Raw genomic sequence first — 16,316 nt, 5'->3', positions numbered from 1 at the left:
GAGGTACGGAGGTGCACTCGGCAAGGGCTGGCAACTGAGGATGTGTCTGTCTTTTTGAATCAGGAGGGAGTCACAAGCCCCCGACTGCTCTGAATTCCAGTTCCAGGAAGTCTCTGGGGACCCAGACTCATACGAGGAGAAACCGGACTGTCTGGCAGCGGGCAGAACTCGGAACTCGAGGGCGGCTTTCTATCAGAGGTGCTTGCAGCGATTACTGGGACACTGAGATTCAGGGCCTCTTAGGGCAGGGCCGAGGATCAGCCATAGTTGCTTGCTCCGCCCTGTTGATTCCCTGAGGCCCCTCCCCACCCAGGCTGCAGCAGAGGTTTTTGCATATGAATGCCCTGGCCCTTTGCAATCTGAAAATTATCTAATAAACTGCAGCTGGGCCAGACAGACCCAAGATTTCCAAGAGAAGGCCCAAGGCCCCACAGCAGCTTGCATTGCTTCATAGCTGGGCCTCATCTGGGCACCTCCAAACCCCAAACAAAGAAGAGGAATCTGCAGATCTCTCCATAGCTCCTGCTGGGTAGCCTCAGGCAGAGGCTAAATTAGCACCTCCTTAGATACAAGACCCAGTATACCCAGTGGTCAGAGTGGGACCATCCAGATTACAACTCCTCAGATCCATAAGGGACACACTCAGGGCGCAGACTCAGTGAGCACCAAAGCCCCACTGAAGCAAGTCTTGCTCCATAAGGGTGTCTTCAGCACGGAAGTTCTCCCACCATAGACACAGCTGATTCTCACAGCCAATTGGCCTGGAGGTCAATTCCTCCCAGTGATACCTACAACAATCAAGGCTTAACTACAACAAGACTGTGCACAAAGCCCACAAAGGGGTGCACCAAGAGTGTCCACCTCAGGTAACTGGGGAGGCTGAGCCACTGGGCCCTATAGGACACCTAGCACACAAAGCCACTCTACCAACACAGAGAAGTATAAAAAATGCGGAGACAAAGAAACAGATCACAAATGACAGAAATGGAGGAAAGCAAACGACTGGATATAGAGTTCAAAACCACGGTTATAAGGTTTTTCAAGAATTTTCTAGAAACCGCTAATAAATTTAGTGAGACCTTGGAGGATATGAAAAAAGACCAACTTGAAATTAAGCATACACTGACTGAAATAAAGAATAATATACAGAGATCCAACAGCAGACAAGAGGATCCCAAGAATCAAGTCAAAGATTTGAAATACAAAGAAACAAAAAATACCCAACCAAAAAAGAAAAAAGAAAAAAGAATCCAAAAATATGAAGATAGTGTAAGGAGCCTCTGGGACAACTTCAAGCGCACCAACATCTGAATTATAGGGGTGCCAAAAGAAGAGAGAGAGTGAGATATTGAAAACCTATTTGAAGAAATAATGACAGAAAACTTCCCCTACCTGGTGAAAGAAATAGACTTACAAGTCTAGGATGCACAGAGAACCCCAAACAAAAGGAATCCAAAGAGGACCACACCAAGACACATCATAATTAAAATGCCAAGAGCAAAAGACAAAGAGAGAATCTTAAAAGCAGCAAGAGAAAAACAGTCAGTTACCTACAAGGGAGTACCCATACGACTGTCAGCTGATTTCTCAACAGAAACTATGCAGGCCAGAAGAGAGTGGCAAGAAATATTCAAAGTGATGAATAGCAAGAACCTACAACCAAGATTACTTTATCCAGCAAAGCTATCATTCAGAATTGAAGGTCAGATAAAGAGCTTCACAGATAAGGAAAAGCTAAAGGAGTTCATCACCACCAAACCAGTATTATATGAAATGCTGAAAGGTATTCTTTAAGAAGAGGAAGAAGAAAAAGGTAAAGATAAAAATTTTGAACAGCAAATACATATCTATCAACAAGTGAATCTAAAAGTCAAGTGAATAAAAAATCTGATGAACAGAGTAAACTGGTGAATAAAATAGAACCAGGGGCATAGAAAGGGAGTGGACTGACAATTCTTGGGGAAGGGGGTGTGGGGGTGCAGGAAGAGACTGGACAAAAATTGTACACCTATGGATGAGGACAGTGGGAGGGGTAAGGGCAGAGGGTGGGGTGGGAACTGGGTGGAGGAGAGCTATGGGGGTTAAAAAAGAGGAAAAGGTGTAATAATCTGAACAATAAAAATTTAATTTAAAAAATAAATAAAAAATAAAAAAATAAAAATGATTCCATTAAATGAACTGTGTATAATAATGACTGAGATGGAAGAAACTAAGAACACTGTGCCTTTTACCTACTGTCCTACAGATTCTTCCTTTTTCACAAAATCAGAAAACAAAAATAGTTCTCAAGCCCTATAAAAACCTGTGGCTGAATAATTCACAAGGTAAAGTGAACTGGAATTGAAATCAGTCTTTCTAACTAAAGTCTATGGTTTAAACATGAGATGCAGAGATGATTATTTGATTTAAAAATAGTTCAAAATGTGGTTTATAAAACCCCCCAAAACTTCTTTTTTTTTCTACTGGACACCAGGTTTACAAGCAATTTTTTTCAAGGACACAAAACTTGTAAGAATGAATTTTTTATACTTGGGGAACTTAAAAAAATGGATGTATAAAATGTGTATAACAAAAATGTGTATTTCACAGAATTTATTAAAAAGTGACTATTTAATAACATGGATGGACCTGGAGAGCATTATGCTAAGTGAAATAAGTCAGTCAGAGAAAGATAAATATCATATGCTCTCACCATTTGTGGATTATAATGAACAACATAAACGGATGAACAAAAACAGATGTAGAGACAGAGAAGCATCGATCAGATGCTCAAAACTCAGAGGGAAGATAGGGGAGGGGAGGGTTGACGGGGAGAGATCAACCAAAGGACTTGTATGCATGCAGATAAGCATAAGCGATTGATGTGGACAACAGGGGGTGAGGGTGAGGGCAGGATTGGGTGGATGAGGGGACATTGGGGGATTAAGGATACATCTGTAATATCTTAATAAAGGGAAAAATAAAAAAGTGACTATTTATAATTATGCGACTAATAAATTATTGCTTATCCACATTCTCATCTATTCCTTAATATGAATTTATTGCTTCCACATAATTGAAATCAGTATATCTAAAATATGCTTTTTATTTGATATTTTTAGCAACATAAAATGCTTATATAGGCATAATGTTAATTTTAAGGGCTATGCATGATCTGTGATAATACACTCAACTGCTTTTTCATTTTGAATGCACTTTCTAGTTTTTTCCCCCTCTATTTTTCCTTCTATTTTCAGACGTACTTCAGTGAATATCTTGATTTGTTTGACTTTTTTCCTTTTTGAGAATATTTCTTAAAGTGAATTCTCAGAGGTATGAATACAAGGTCAAACTATACAAACATTTTCCAAATTACAATCCAAAAGACATGCAGCTTATTTATTTGTTATAGGGTCCATTGACTGTTTAGGTACACAGTGCTCTATACTTCATCTGAGAAAAGGGCAATCTGTTTTTCAAACCTTTAACCTTCACAGTATTTCAAGATACAGACATTCTTATTTAAGCAACTTTTACCCTGTTAATACAGTTGGCATCAGCCCTCAGATTACAAAAAGCTTCCTGATGATCTTGTAGTCAACCAACAGGTTGCACTTTAGAAAGTGATTTGGTTAAGAGATAGATGTAAGATACTTATATGTGGAATGTAAAGAACAAAACAAATGAACAAACAAAACAAAACAGACTCATAGATACAGAGAATAGACTGGTGGTTGACAGAGGGGAAGGGGGTTGGGGGACTGGGTGAAAGAGGTGAAGGGATTAAGAAGTTCAAATTGGAAGTTACCTAATAGTTACAAGGAAATAAAGTACAGCATAGGGAATATAGTCAATAATATTGTAATAACTATGTATGGTGCCAGATGGGCACTAGACTTATCAGGGGAAATCACTTTGTAAACCACTATGCTGTACACCTGAAACTAATAAAATAACTAGAAGCCTGGTGCACAAATTCATGCATGGGTGGGATCCCTCAATCTGGCCGATGATCTAGGCCTATCGAGAACCAGCCAGCCAGGGGGAGGGACCCCAGGAGGTTGGCCAGCTGGCAGGAAGGGCCACAAGAAGTTGGCTGCGGGAGTGCACTGACCACCAGGGGTCAGCTCCTGCATTGAGCATCTGCCCAGTGGTGATCAGTGTGCATCACAGCGATTGGTCAACCGGTCATTTGGTTGTAACGGTCACTTAAGCTTTTATATATATATATATATGTATATATATAGATATTTAATGTCAACTGTAATTGAAAAAGTAAAGTAAAGATGAAAAGACCCCCCCCCCCCAAATAGATTTAAGTAAAAGGATCTGTGTTATATTTAAGGTGGATTGCAAACCAAAATTTGTGATGACTTTATAGCTGGATCAGTAAGCTTCTGCAATTTTCACAAAGCAAAGTGGGCAGTATAGATCACTGTTGAAATTATTGATATGAGACCAATATTTGAGAATATATCAGAATTCTTCAAATAAAAATATTTAGTGTTCCAAATATTTATCTATGGAATTATTTATCCTTCACATTTTCTAAAATGCTCATGATATACACTAGCATCTCAAATTAAAAAAAAAAATTAAAATTAATTTTAAAGATTATTCCTGAGTGGTTAATTCACACTCACACATAATGGTTTTCATTTTTGCAGGAAGTAGCATGGTGCTTTGGAAAGCACACAGCTCATGCAGTTGGGAGGCTTTCTTCCTAATTCTGATGACCTTGCTCCTTTATTGAACTATCTGGTGCTATTAAGAGGCTCATCTCAGTGCCAGATGTCAGAAATTCAATATTAAACAAAATGGACATGGTTCTGACCCTCATTGAACTTCCATATAGTGGAGGATACAGAAAAAAATAAAAAACTCAGTCATTCCATGCAATGGGGACAATGACAGGGGCAGTAGAGGGCATGTTGAGAGCCCTTTGAATACTGAACAAAAACATTTCTGGGGTTAGTGAAGGCTTCTAGGAGCATGTGAATAATGCTATTATGATTAATACTAGGGGCCCAGTGCACGAATTCATGTACCTTGAAAAGAACTGTGGGCCACGAGGCTGCGGTGGGCACAAGGGCAGGCCTTGGCCCATGCTCCATTCTCCCACCCGGCCCCTCCCACCGTGGTCCCCAGTCCCCTGTCTGCCAGCAGCCGGGCTCTTGCTGCCACCACTCCCACATGCTGACAGCATCGACCCCGCTTGCACTTGCTGATGGTGCGGAGCAATTGAGGCTGCCGTCAGCAGCGAGTACAAGCAGGGCCAGTGCCATCAGCGGGTGTGAGGGGTGGCTGCTGTCCCAATTGTCCCTCAGGAGCAAGGGAAGGTGGAGAAGCTCTCAGGGCAATCGAGGCCAGCAGCCACCACTTGCATCCACTGATGGTGCCGAGTGATCGGGACCGGCACTGGGTGCTGGCAGCAGTGCGAGCAGTGGCTCAGGTGCCAGCTGCAGGTGTGAGCAGGGCCGGCACCGGCAGTGGGTGCAAGTGGCAGCTCTGATGCCAGCAATGGGTGCGAACAAGGCCGTCACTGGCAGCAGGTGCGAGAGTCAGCTGCAGGCCCTGATCACCCCTCAGGAGCAGGGGGGAGGTGGAGAAGCTCTGAGGGGCAATTGGGTCTGGAAGCTGCCGCTTGCACCTCCTGACAATGTTGAGTGATCAGGGCTGGTGTTGAGCGCCGGCAGCGGGTGTGAGCACTGGGCAGGACTGCAGCATATGGGATCAAAGAATTTTCAGTAACCACCAGATGCTTGCCCCGATGACAGTGACTGGTGCTTCTCCTTGGTCTGGCGCCCCCGCTCATCTGCTCAACCATCCTGCTGTGGCCGACACCTGCCATGTTCCACACTCCTTCACCTGCTGCCGATGCTCGCCATGTTCCGCGGGCACCTAGTGGTCAGCGCATGTCATAGTGACCGGTTGTTCGGTTGTTTGGTTGTTCGGTTGTTCCGCCGTTCAGCCTTTTATTATATAGGATGTGCCAGGCAGTGTGCCAACCACTTTACAGGAATTATTTTATTTTATGTTTAGATAGTTTATGAGATGAATATTTCTGTTTTGAATATGAGGTGAATTAGCGAGGTTTAACTGTATTAGGTTTACACTAAGAAATGATGGAGACCTGATTCAAACAGGGGATGAGTCCAAAGTCTGAGACCTGCTGTTGCACTGTCACCTGAAAGATGAGTGTTGTCTATATGGGGAAAGAGTTTGGGGAAGGGAGGAAAGAGAGAGCATTCTAGGCAGAGAAAAGATCCCGGGTCAAGCTATATAAGCTAGAAAAAGAAAAAAAAAGCATGATAAGTTCAAGGAACTTTAAGAAGTTTATTATGGAAGTTTCTTTGAATGTGAAGAAAAAAATTACACAAAATGATTCTAGAAGGGGGTAATCAGTCCATGAAAAGACCTTCTAAGCTAAATAGGTAACATTGAACTTTATTCTGAGGCAGAGTGGAGTTATTGGAGGATTTTATTAAGGAAACCTGCCATGACTGCCATATGTAAACTCTTGTAGAGGGAACAAAATCAGAAACAGAGGGAACAGTTAGGAGTGGTAATCTAGATACTAGATAATGGTAGCCAGACTAGAGGCGTGACAGTGAGGACGATGCCGGGAGAATTAAGAGGATTTAATATTTGGTTTATTTTCTTAAAGGGGTAGAGAGGCTTCACGAATGTAGTTATATTTCTGATATGGAGCTAAAGGATGACACCTTTCATTGCCATGGGGAACAATGGATGATAAGAAAGTTCATGAGGAAGACTGTGAGTTCATTTTTGGACATAAGTTTAGATAGCTTTGGAAATATGTAATACAGTGGGGCCTTGACTTATGAGTGTCCCGACTAACGAGTTTTTTGAGATACGAGCCGTCTCTCGGCCAATTTTTTGCTTTGAGTTGCGAGCTAAAATTCGGGTTATGAGCCAGCTTCAGATACCCCACCATAGTTGGAGCAGCGAACGTCACAGTGAACGCCACAACATCAGCCCAGCATCACGTGTCTCACTCATTCACTTTTTGATTTGACATATGGGTAATTTGAGTTACAAGCTCCGTCATGGAACGAATTAAACTCGTAAGTCAAGGCCCCACTGTATATGATAGGATATATAAATCCACAGTTCAGAGAAATTAAAACAGGGCATTATGTGGTAGGAAAATTATTTGCCCTCTACCCTTCTAGATTCTTGGCTGAGACATCCCTATAATAAAAAGACAGACTAACAGGAGAACAACATACAAGTTTAATAACATGTATACCTCCTGTATACATGGGAGATACCCAATAAAACTGAGTAACTCCCCCAAATAAGTGAAGCCATCACCTTAAATACCATCTTTTCCTTCAGTATCATCTTTAGCTAAAGACAAAAGAAGATGTTGGGGGTGGGGAGTCCATTATGGGAGGTAACCAGAAAAAGCACAGTACAAGGGTAAAGTTGCTATATAGCCTTAAGTCACTGCTTCCTCCACTGATAAACGTTTCTAGAAACTTAGAGTCATCATTCTCTTCCTGGTATAGACAGGAAGGCACACTCTCAAATGATGAAGCATCCTATAAAAGTAAAAGGGTGACTTCTACTGGTTTTCAGAGCTTCTAATGTGTGTGCAGTTTCTTCAAAACAAACAGCTCAAGATAATCCTTATACCAAGAGATATTTTGGGATGGCAAGATTCTTTCCCCCTCAGCACCAAAATTTGTGATTTACTTCCCATAATGGTGTGGATGTGGGATTCAGGTCCATGTAATACACAGAGTGAGAGAAGCACAAGGCCCTGCACAGCACCAGAGGAACAGCAATGTGTGAGACCGGAAGCCTGCAATGTGAGTGAAAAGGACCCTGCGATTAGAGGAGGAAATCCCACAAAAGTGCAGTGTTGCAGAGAAGGAAAGAAATCAATTGAAAAAAAATATTAAGGGTCAAATGCTGGTAAGAGATGTGAGGCATCGAATGAAAAGTGACATTTATGATTTGAGTGAGAGTAGCTTTTATTGAGTGTTGGGGTAGAAATCAGACTAAGACATGAATGGGAGAAAATGTTACCATTCATTATGGTTAACTTGGTGAAGAAGTTTGGCTGTGATGGGTATAGATAGAATAGCCTAAAGGCATATGTGGATCAAAGAAAAGGTCTTTTGATTTTGTTTTAAAAGATAGGAGAAATCTGAGCATTAAATGTGTTAATGGGAATGAGTTGACAGGGAGGGGACAGGTGGAAATAGGGAATAAAGAGATGATGATATCCTATATAATAAAAGGCTAATATGCAAATTGACCAAATGGTGGAACAACCGGTCACTATGATGCATACTGACCACCGGAGGCAGATGCTCAATGCAGGAGCTGCCCCTTGGTGGTCAGTGCGCTCCCACAGTGGGAGCACTGCTCACCCAAAAGCCGGGTTCATGGCTGGCAAGTGCAGTGGTGGTGGTGGGAGCCTCTCCCGCCTCCGCAGCAATGCTAAGGACCCTTCAGGGGATGTTCACCTGCCGGCTTAGGCCTGCTTCCTGGGCTTAGGCTGGCTTAGGCCCACTACCTCCTTATGTCTCCTCCTTTGATTCTAATGTGTAAAATAAGCTGCAAGACTGTCATCCTCCAAGAGCAAAACCTTAATCCGTTGAGATTTTGCTTCCTGGCAGTTGTCATCAGTTTGGCTCAAATAAACTCACAAAAATTCTCTACCTTTCTTAAGTCGTTGACAATGGACATATGGATAAAGCTAAGTATCTAGGTCTTCTTGGTGACAGGTTCAGGAAGTGCCTATTTGATGGCTTCTACTTTCCTTGTGAAATGAGAAAGCTCATCTGCTCTGACTGAGGGGGAGTGTGTGAGAACAGCTACTGAGATGCTCCAGAACAGTCACACATTAGAATCACCTACAGAAAGAACTTTTAAACTCTATATATGAAGATCCAACACTATTTAAGTTAGAGTCTTTAAGAGGTGAGGTCCAATAGTTATCATTTTTAAAAGATCTTGAGGTCATTCTATTGTATACTCTTGGTTGGGAGCTATTAAAAGGATTTTTACCTATTTTGACAAAAGACAATAAGAGTTGTCTTGCTCTGTGACCAGAAACAGTTACTTAATATTTCTGTTTCATTTGTCAAATGGGGATAATAGAACCTACCTGGCAAGTTGCTCTGTGGAATAGACAAACAAAGGGATAAATCAACTAGCTTAGTCCCTAGAACATGGTAAATTCTGAGTAAATATTGGTTTTGTCCTTTGCATCCAAATAGAAAATAATATTAGAAATGTGTTTTATTTCTAATACTGGGCTGTCCCATGTACTTAGGACATGAAGATAGCCACATTGACTTCGCTGCAATAAAGGGGACAGATGTTCTGGATGTCCCCAATTTCTTTAGTGCTATCACAGTAATTTATTTTCAGACTTATACAGAGCAGAGGTGCATATGGCTTGTTTTGATGTTTGGCTCTCTTTTTAATATTCAGACATCTGACAGTATAGATTTCTTTCCAGAAAGTATATGTATTTTATCTATAATTCCATTTCATCTTGCTTTTTACCTACCCTTCCTTATTCTGAAACTAGTTACATCTTGATCCTACAACATTTACTGTCTGAAGCAATGACTTTATAAGGATGACCTTCCATTTTTTGGAAAGGTAAACACAAATCACTTTGGTTTGGCACAAATATGGCATATTTACTCTCTATCATTTCCTCCCTTGTCATAAAACCATTTTCAACAAAGTATTTGTTCTCCAAGAAAATACAGACCTATGCTCAATCTATCTACCTATCTGTATAAAAGGCTAATATGCAAAGTTTCCCCTGGGGAGTTCGACCAGGAGACTGGGAGTTCAATCGCTCGCTATAACATGCACTGACCACCACAGGGCAGCATGGAATGAAGGAAGGCCTTGGCTGGCAGCTGGTAGTGGGGAAGGAAGGCACCAATCAGCCCTGATCGCCTGCCAGGCCAGGGACCCTACCAGTGCACAAATTTTGTGTATTGGACCTCTAGTATTAAATAAAAAGAAACCTGGACAATAATACCAATATATCTGTTAACATTCACTCAGCTCAAACTAATCAAGAATGGTATTAATATAATGCTATTGAAAGAATCACCTGGTACTCTTCTAATATTCTTTAATAATAATATTATATATACGTTTCCATAATAATGATGTGCCACATGTTCTTTATCTACCACTTTTATCCACAGAGATTGCTAATGTTTTTTCTTGTCTCAGATGGGTTTACTGTGAAGCAGACTCTGAGATGGAGTTCAGCATGTAGGGTATTTGTTAGAGATGACTCTTGAGATCAGTGCCTATAGAAGTGAAGGATTGGGTAGAGGGAGAAGTTAAGTGATTATCCAGACTCTGTGGACCCTATGGAGCGCTCTGGAAGTAGGATGGGTCTTCAATGTTGTCCCAAGCTGGGGTGAAGGGCATGAACCTTTAGACAAATGAATGCTAACTGTGTGTGGAAAGAGGTGAGCCCTGAACACAGTGGTTTTCTTCAGCTGAGGCAATCCCCAAAGGGAGCTCACAAGGTTGGTCATCTTGCAACACTGTCACCAGTAGGGGAATGAGTCTTCATTCCTGAAGGGAATATGACAGCATGATCATATATCTCCTTACAATGTAAGTCTAAAGACATACAAGGTCCTTCAGGATGCCTAGGTAATCAAAGAAAGGTAATGCTGTTCATCATAATTTAATACTATGGTTTTTGATTCATCTTTAAAAATTGCCCCATTCTTTGATATAATATTTAGTGAGAAACCACTTTCAACAGTTCTGAACTATACAATTCTTTGGTGTTACAAAGTCAGATAAAATCTTGATTTCTCAAGATTAGTGATGCTTAGTAAAAGAGGCTTTAAACTCAACAATTATTTCTGAACCCCGCTCTCTATCATTCACTGTGCAAGTCTAGAGTATTGGACAAAACCAACATAGCCTCGGATCCTATGGAGTTTATGGAGCACGTAGAGACAGGCATTAAACAAATAGTCATGTAAATAAGTACATGATTATAAATTGTGATAAATGCTATGAAAGAAAAGCAAAATATGCTGTGAGAGGGAATCAGAGGTGAAATTTCTTAAAAATAGGTGAGGGGAATGACTCTCTGAAGAAGTGTCATATAAGATGAGACCTGGAGGTGAACCAGGTGGGGACAAGGGCACTTGAGACAGAAGGGAGAGAATATGTTAAAGCTGAGAAAGAGCTCAGGTTTTCTGTCCTTGCCCCCAAATTATGGCAGGCGTCATCGTGGGCAGGAAGAAGAATGTTGCCAGGTAGATAAGGCTGGAGACTTGGTCTGGGCAAGCTCAGGTCGAGTCTAGAACTCGGGGGCAAGCATGGACTGTTTTTATATGCCAGGTGCCATGCAGAATATGGATTTCAGCATAGATAATGATTGATAGAATGTGACTAGTCTGTGGATGTAGAGAGAACACACAGGACAGCATCTAATCAGATGAGGGACGGAGTAACGCTTGAGCAAAGCTTTGAGTATGAGTGTGCTCAGTTGTACCAGTAAGGGGCAGGAGGGGTTCCTAAGGCGAGCCAGTCCTGGGGTCCTATAATTAGTTTTATAAATATAGCAGAGGAACCTGGGGTTATAGAAAGTACAGAGGCTTAGAAGTTGAGGCTGAGGGGCTTTTTCTTTATTTAGAAAACTGTGAACACTAGTAAAGGCTATAAAGCAGAAAAATGACAGTCTAATGAGAGCATGTGGAGTAAAGATTTGAGAGTGATAAGGTTAGTGATACAGATAATAAGTGAAGACGGCTTATTTTAAGGCATTGGAGCTGAAGAGTAAGGAACACAACCTAGAAATATTAAGTATGAATATATATATATATATATATATATGTTTTCAATTACCATTTTGATTTAATATTAGAAATCATTGAGCAATTTTGATAGTTGGAAATGACAGTTACCCTCTTTGAGTTCTGAAAAGACAATATAAATTTTGCATAACATTTCTCTTAGGGGCATAATATGAATATTGACACTGGTATGTGATTAGGAGGTATAATGTAACCTAAGTTTTAATAAAAGACCAAGCTGATATATGTTTTAGTAAGAGACTAAGTAAAACATTATAATACAAGTCTTTTCATGGAGCAGAGAATTTTGTACTCTGAAGTTAAATTATTGTTAAACACTTATACATTGTTTAGGATCACCTGTGTTCTTTGTGTCTACTGTAGCTGCTGATATAAAAAGTTTGACCTTTCTATTTCCTTAATCCTCAGCCAAGGATATGTTTAGAGAGAGGAACGAAGATGAAAGAAAGAAACAGAGAGAGAAAGATATTGATGTGAGAAGCACATCCATCAGTTGCCTCCTGTACACACCCCAAGTGGGATCAAACCCACATGCTAGGTATGTGTCCTGACTAGGAATCAAACCTGCAACCTTTTGGTGTATGGATGCCACTCCAATAAACTAAGCCACACAGCCAGGGCTTGACCAAGTATTAATAGAGACTATTCTTGTGCTCCAGAATAAATCATTCCAACGTGAACAAAAAATGGTTGCAGAAACAACTATACTGTAAACCTCTACTGTTTTTGTAATAGGAGCCATGGATTTCAAGAGATATGGGTTAAAGTTTTTATCTGTCACTTACTAGCAACAAAATCTTGGGTAAATTACTTAATTTTAGGACTTATCAGTTGGACAGAACAAGGAAATTACACTTACTTTACATATATTTGACCCAGGTCTAAATGAAGGTTCTATTTAATTATGACTCTAATTGAAATGCCTATCTGGGCAAAGGAAAAGTAAATCTACACAAAGTCAACTTAGAGCTGCATTTAAAAAGTTTCATATGGTGCCTGCCATACTATCCCCCTAATTTCTATGAGGTATAGACTTTGTTTTATCTGAAAAGCACTTATCTATACTAATAAAAGGGTAATATGATAATTAGACCAGGAGACCTTCCAGACAACCTTCTGGGGATTAATGGCGGAGCGCACACAGGCCGGCTGGGAAACACCTGCCTCTGCTCTGCCACTGATCCCAGCAGGGTCAGCAGGGCCTCTGTGTGGGTGGGGATCAATGGTGAGCCCAGGCCTGGTGGGAAGGGCCTCCTTGTGGGTGGGGATTAAGGGCGAGCCCAGGCCGGGTGGGAAATGCCTGCCTCTGCTCTGCCATTGATCCCAGAGCCCCAGCCAGATGGCCAGGGCCTTCCTCTGCCCAGCAGGGTGGGCAGGGCTTCCATGTGGGCGGGGATCAATGGTGAGCCCAGGCCTGGTGGGAAAGCTTGCCTCTGTTCTGCCATTGATCCCAGAGTCCCAGGTGGGTGGCCAGGGCCTCCCTGTGGGCGGGGATTAATAGCAGAGTCCAGGCCAGATGGGAAACGCCTGCCTTTGCTCTGCCATTGATCCCAGAGCCCCAGCTGGGTGGCCAGGGCCTCCCTTTGTGCAGCATTGATCACAGAGCCCTGGCAGGGTGGGAAGGAAGGCAGGGGAGGCAGTTGGGGACGAGCAGGCTGGCAGGGTGTGGACATTTGGGGGTGATCAGGTCAGCGGAGGGGGTGGGGGCAGTTGGGGGCGTGCAGGCTGGTGGGGGGCAGTTGGGGGTGATCAGGTTGGCGGGGGGGGTGGGGGCAGTTGGGAATGAGCAGGCCAGCGGGGCAGGGGGACAGAGACGAGCAGGCTGGCAGGGTGGGGGCAGTTGGGGGCAATCAGGTTGGTGGGGGGGGCAGTTGGGGGCAAGCAGGCTGGCAAGGGGTGGCAGTTGGGGGTACAGGCAAGCAGGGGTGGCATTTGGTGGTGAGCAGGCTGGCAAGGAGGGGCAGTTGGGGGTGAGAAGGCTGGTGGGGGGTGGCAGTTGGGGGAGAGCAGGCTGGCAGGCAGAGTGGTTAGGGTCAATCAGGCAGGCAGGCAGGTGAGCACTTAGGAGCCAGTGGTCCTGGATTGCAAGAGGAATGCCCTAAACTGGCATTCAGACATCCCCCAAGGGGTCCCAGATAGGAGAGGTGCAGACCAGGCTGAGGGACACCACCTCCCCGTGCACGAATTTCATACACCGGGCCACTAGTCCTATATAATAAAACCCTAATATGCAAATCAATCAAACTGTGGAATGACCGGTCATTATGACGCACACTGACCACTAGAGGGCAGCTGCCCCCAGCCTGCAGACCCCTGGCCAGCCAAGGCAGGTGCCAGTAGACCCCCCCCTCTATTGCCCTGCCATTTGTCCGGCAGATCGGCCCTGATTGCCTGCCAAGCCTAGGGACCCTACCCATGTACAAATTTCATGCACTGGGCCTCTAGTCTTATCTAATAAAGTGGGAATATGCACATTGACTGTCACTCCGTAACAGTCAAGATGGCTGCACCCACAGCAGAGGCAGGGGTTCCATAACACAAGATGGCTGCGCCCACAGTTGAGGGCCAAGTTCTCATAATGAGCCTTCATGAGCAATCAGCAGAGTCCTGAGGCTGCACCCCCCTACCTGGTGGGGCTTGACAGGGGACCTCAGACCATGTCCCCTACCCTGGCACCAGTCTGGGGGACCTCAGGCCATGCCCCCCACCTGAGGCCATGCCCTCCACCCCATGCCAGGCCGGGGAACTCAGGCCATACCCCCTGCCCTGGCATCAGGCCGTGGGACCTGAGGCCGCAACCCCTGTCCAACGAGGCTTGACAGGGGACCTCAGGCCACGCCCTCCACCTGCAGGCTTGATGGAGGACCTCAAGGCACGCCCCCGCCTGGCCGGGCTGGGCGACCTGAGGCTATGTCTCCCGCCCTGGTGCTGGGCCGGAGGACCTAAGGCTGCACCTTCCCTACCTGGCAGGGCTTGACAGGGGACCTCAGTCTCTGGCCCAGGCATGCCCCCCTGGCCTAGGCCAGGGGACCTCAGACTGCGCCACCTGCCCCGGCGCTGGGCCAGGGGACCTGAGTGTGCACTGGGGGACCTGAGGCTGTGCCCCCTGCCCAGTGGGGCTTGACAAGGGCTTTGCCAGCCAGGTCTGGATCTCGCCCAATGGGAGTGGGGCCAGTTGGGTCTGGGTCTCACGTGATTTTGAGTTGCCGCGGGTGTGCGGGGACTTGACTCTGGGTCCCACAGTGCACCCTAGACTCTGACAGGAGGAAAATTTTCATACACATTTTACTAATTTTCTTTCATCTCTGACACTTTTATTATAGAGAAAGGGCAAATAGCAATATTAAAATATTTTTTCTAATTAATCCCCTTTTAATGTGCACAGATTTTGGTGCACCAGGTCACTAGTTTAGTATAAAGAAGATGAGCATAACTTTACATTTCCCAGTTTGAGATCAATAGAACTGAATTGGTTTTGACTTCCACCAGTTCAGGGTGACCTTGGTTTTAATTAAAAATTAGAAGCATATAGAAAAATTGCTTACCATCTATATCATAATCTGGAACCTTTTCAACTGATTGGACATAAGAATATTCATTTATTTTCAAGTCCTGGGACCAACCCATTGGTTCTATTTATATCCTTATAATATGATGAAATGTATAGATTTTTTTCTTAAGGGTGATGAAAAAGATTTTCCAAACAAAAGGAATAAGGAATGTCAACCTTACCAGGTTATAGACCAGTGATGGTGAACCTATGACACGCGTGTCAGAGGGGACATGTGAACTCATTTTTTTGGTTGATTTTTCTTTGTTAAAAATGGCATTTAAATATATAAAATAAATATCAAAAATATAAATCATTGTTTTACTATGGTTGCAAAGATTAAAAAATTTCTATATGTGACATGACACCAGAGTTAAGTTAGGGTTTTTCAAAATGCTGACATGCCAAGCTCAAAAGGTTCACCATCACTGTTATAGACACATCCTTTGAAATTTACAATGATAGCCTGGCCAGAGAGGCTCAGTGGTTGAGCATAGACCTATGATCCAAGAAGTCATGGTTCAGTGCCTCAGTAGAAGGCTTGATCCCCAGTAGGGAGCGTGCAGGAAGCAGCCCATCAATGAATTTCTCTCTTCATTAATGTTTCTATCTCTCTTTCTCTCTCCCTTCCTCTCTGAAGTCAATAAAAAATATATTAAAAAAGGTTTACAATGATAAAATTAAGGCAATATATCATAACAGTAGATATTAAAGCAAAATCAATACCTCAAAAAGGGGGAAGTAAGGCTGACATAGATTAATAACTTTCTGAAAATATAATGTGAATAGAACACATTTCTCCCTGGAATGACCAGCATAGACTAACTTTGGCCAATGGGTTTGGGAATCACACAAATGAATTTGTTTGGGGAGATAGGAAATTTCAATGTATACTAGGGTTTTGCCATGTGGATAATTTACTTTTACTT

The 16,316-nt window shown here is 43.2% G+C and overlaps 1 protein-coding gene across 1 annotated transcript in view; it reads left to right on the top strand.

Moving 5' to 3' along the window:
* MDGA2 (MAM domain containing glycosylphosphatidylinositol anchor 2) overlaps nucleotides 1-16,316 on the top strand; it is a 954,748-nt gene that overhangs the window by 40,563 nt on the left and 897,869 nt on the right. The gene's annotated exons all lie outside the window — the stretch shown is intronic.

The sequence above is a fragment of the Myotis myotis genome, unplaced genomic scaffold (genome assembly GCF_014108235.1).
Source record: "Myotis myotis isolate mMyoMyo1 unplaced genomic scaffold, mMyoMyo1.p scaffold_m19_p_1, whole genome shotgun sequence".
NCBI lineage: Eukaryota > Metazoa > Chordata > Mammalia > Chiroptera > Vespertilionidae > Myotis > Myotis myotis.
This window is presented reverse-complemented; position numbering and strand designations above follow the sequence as displayed.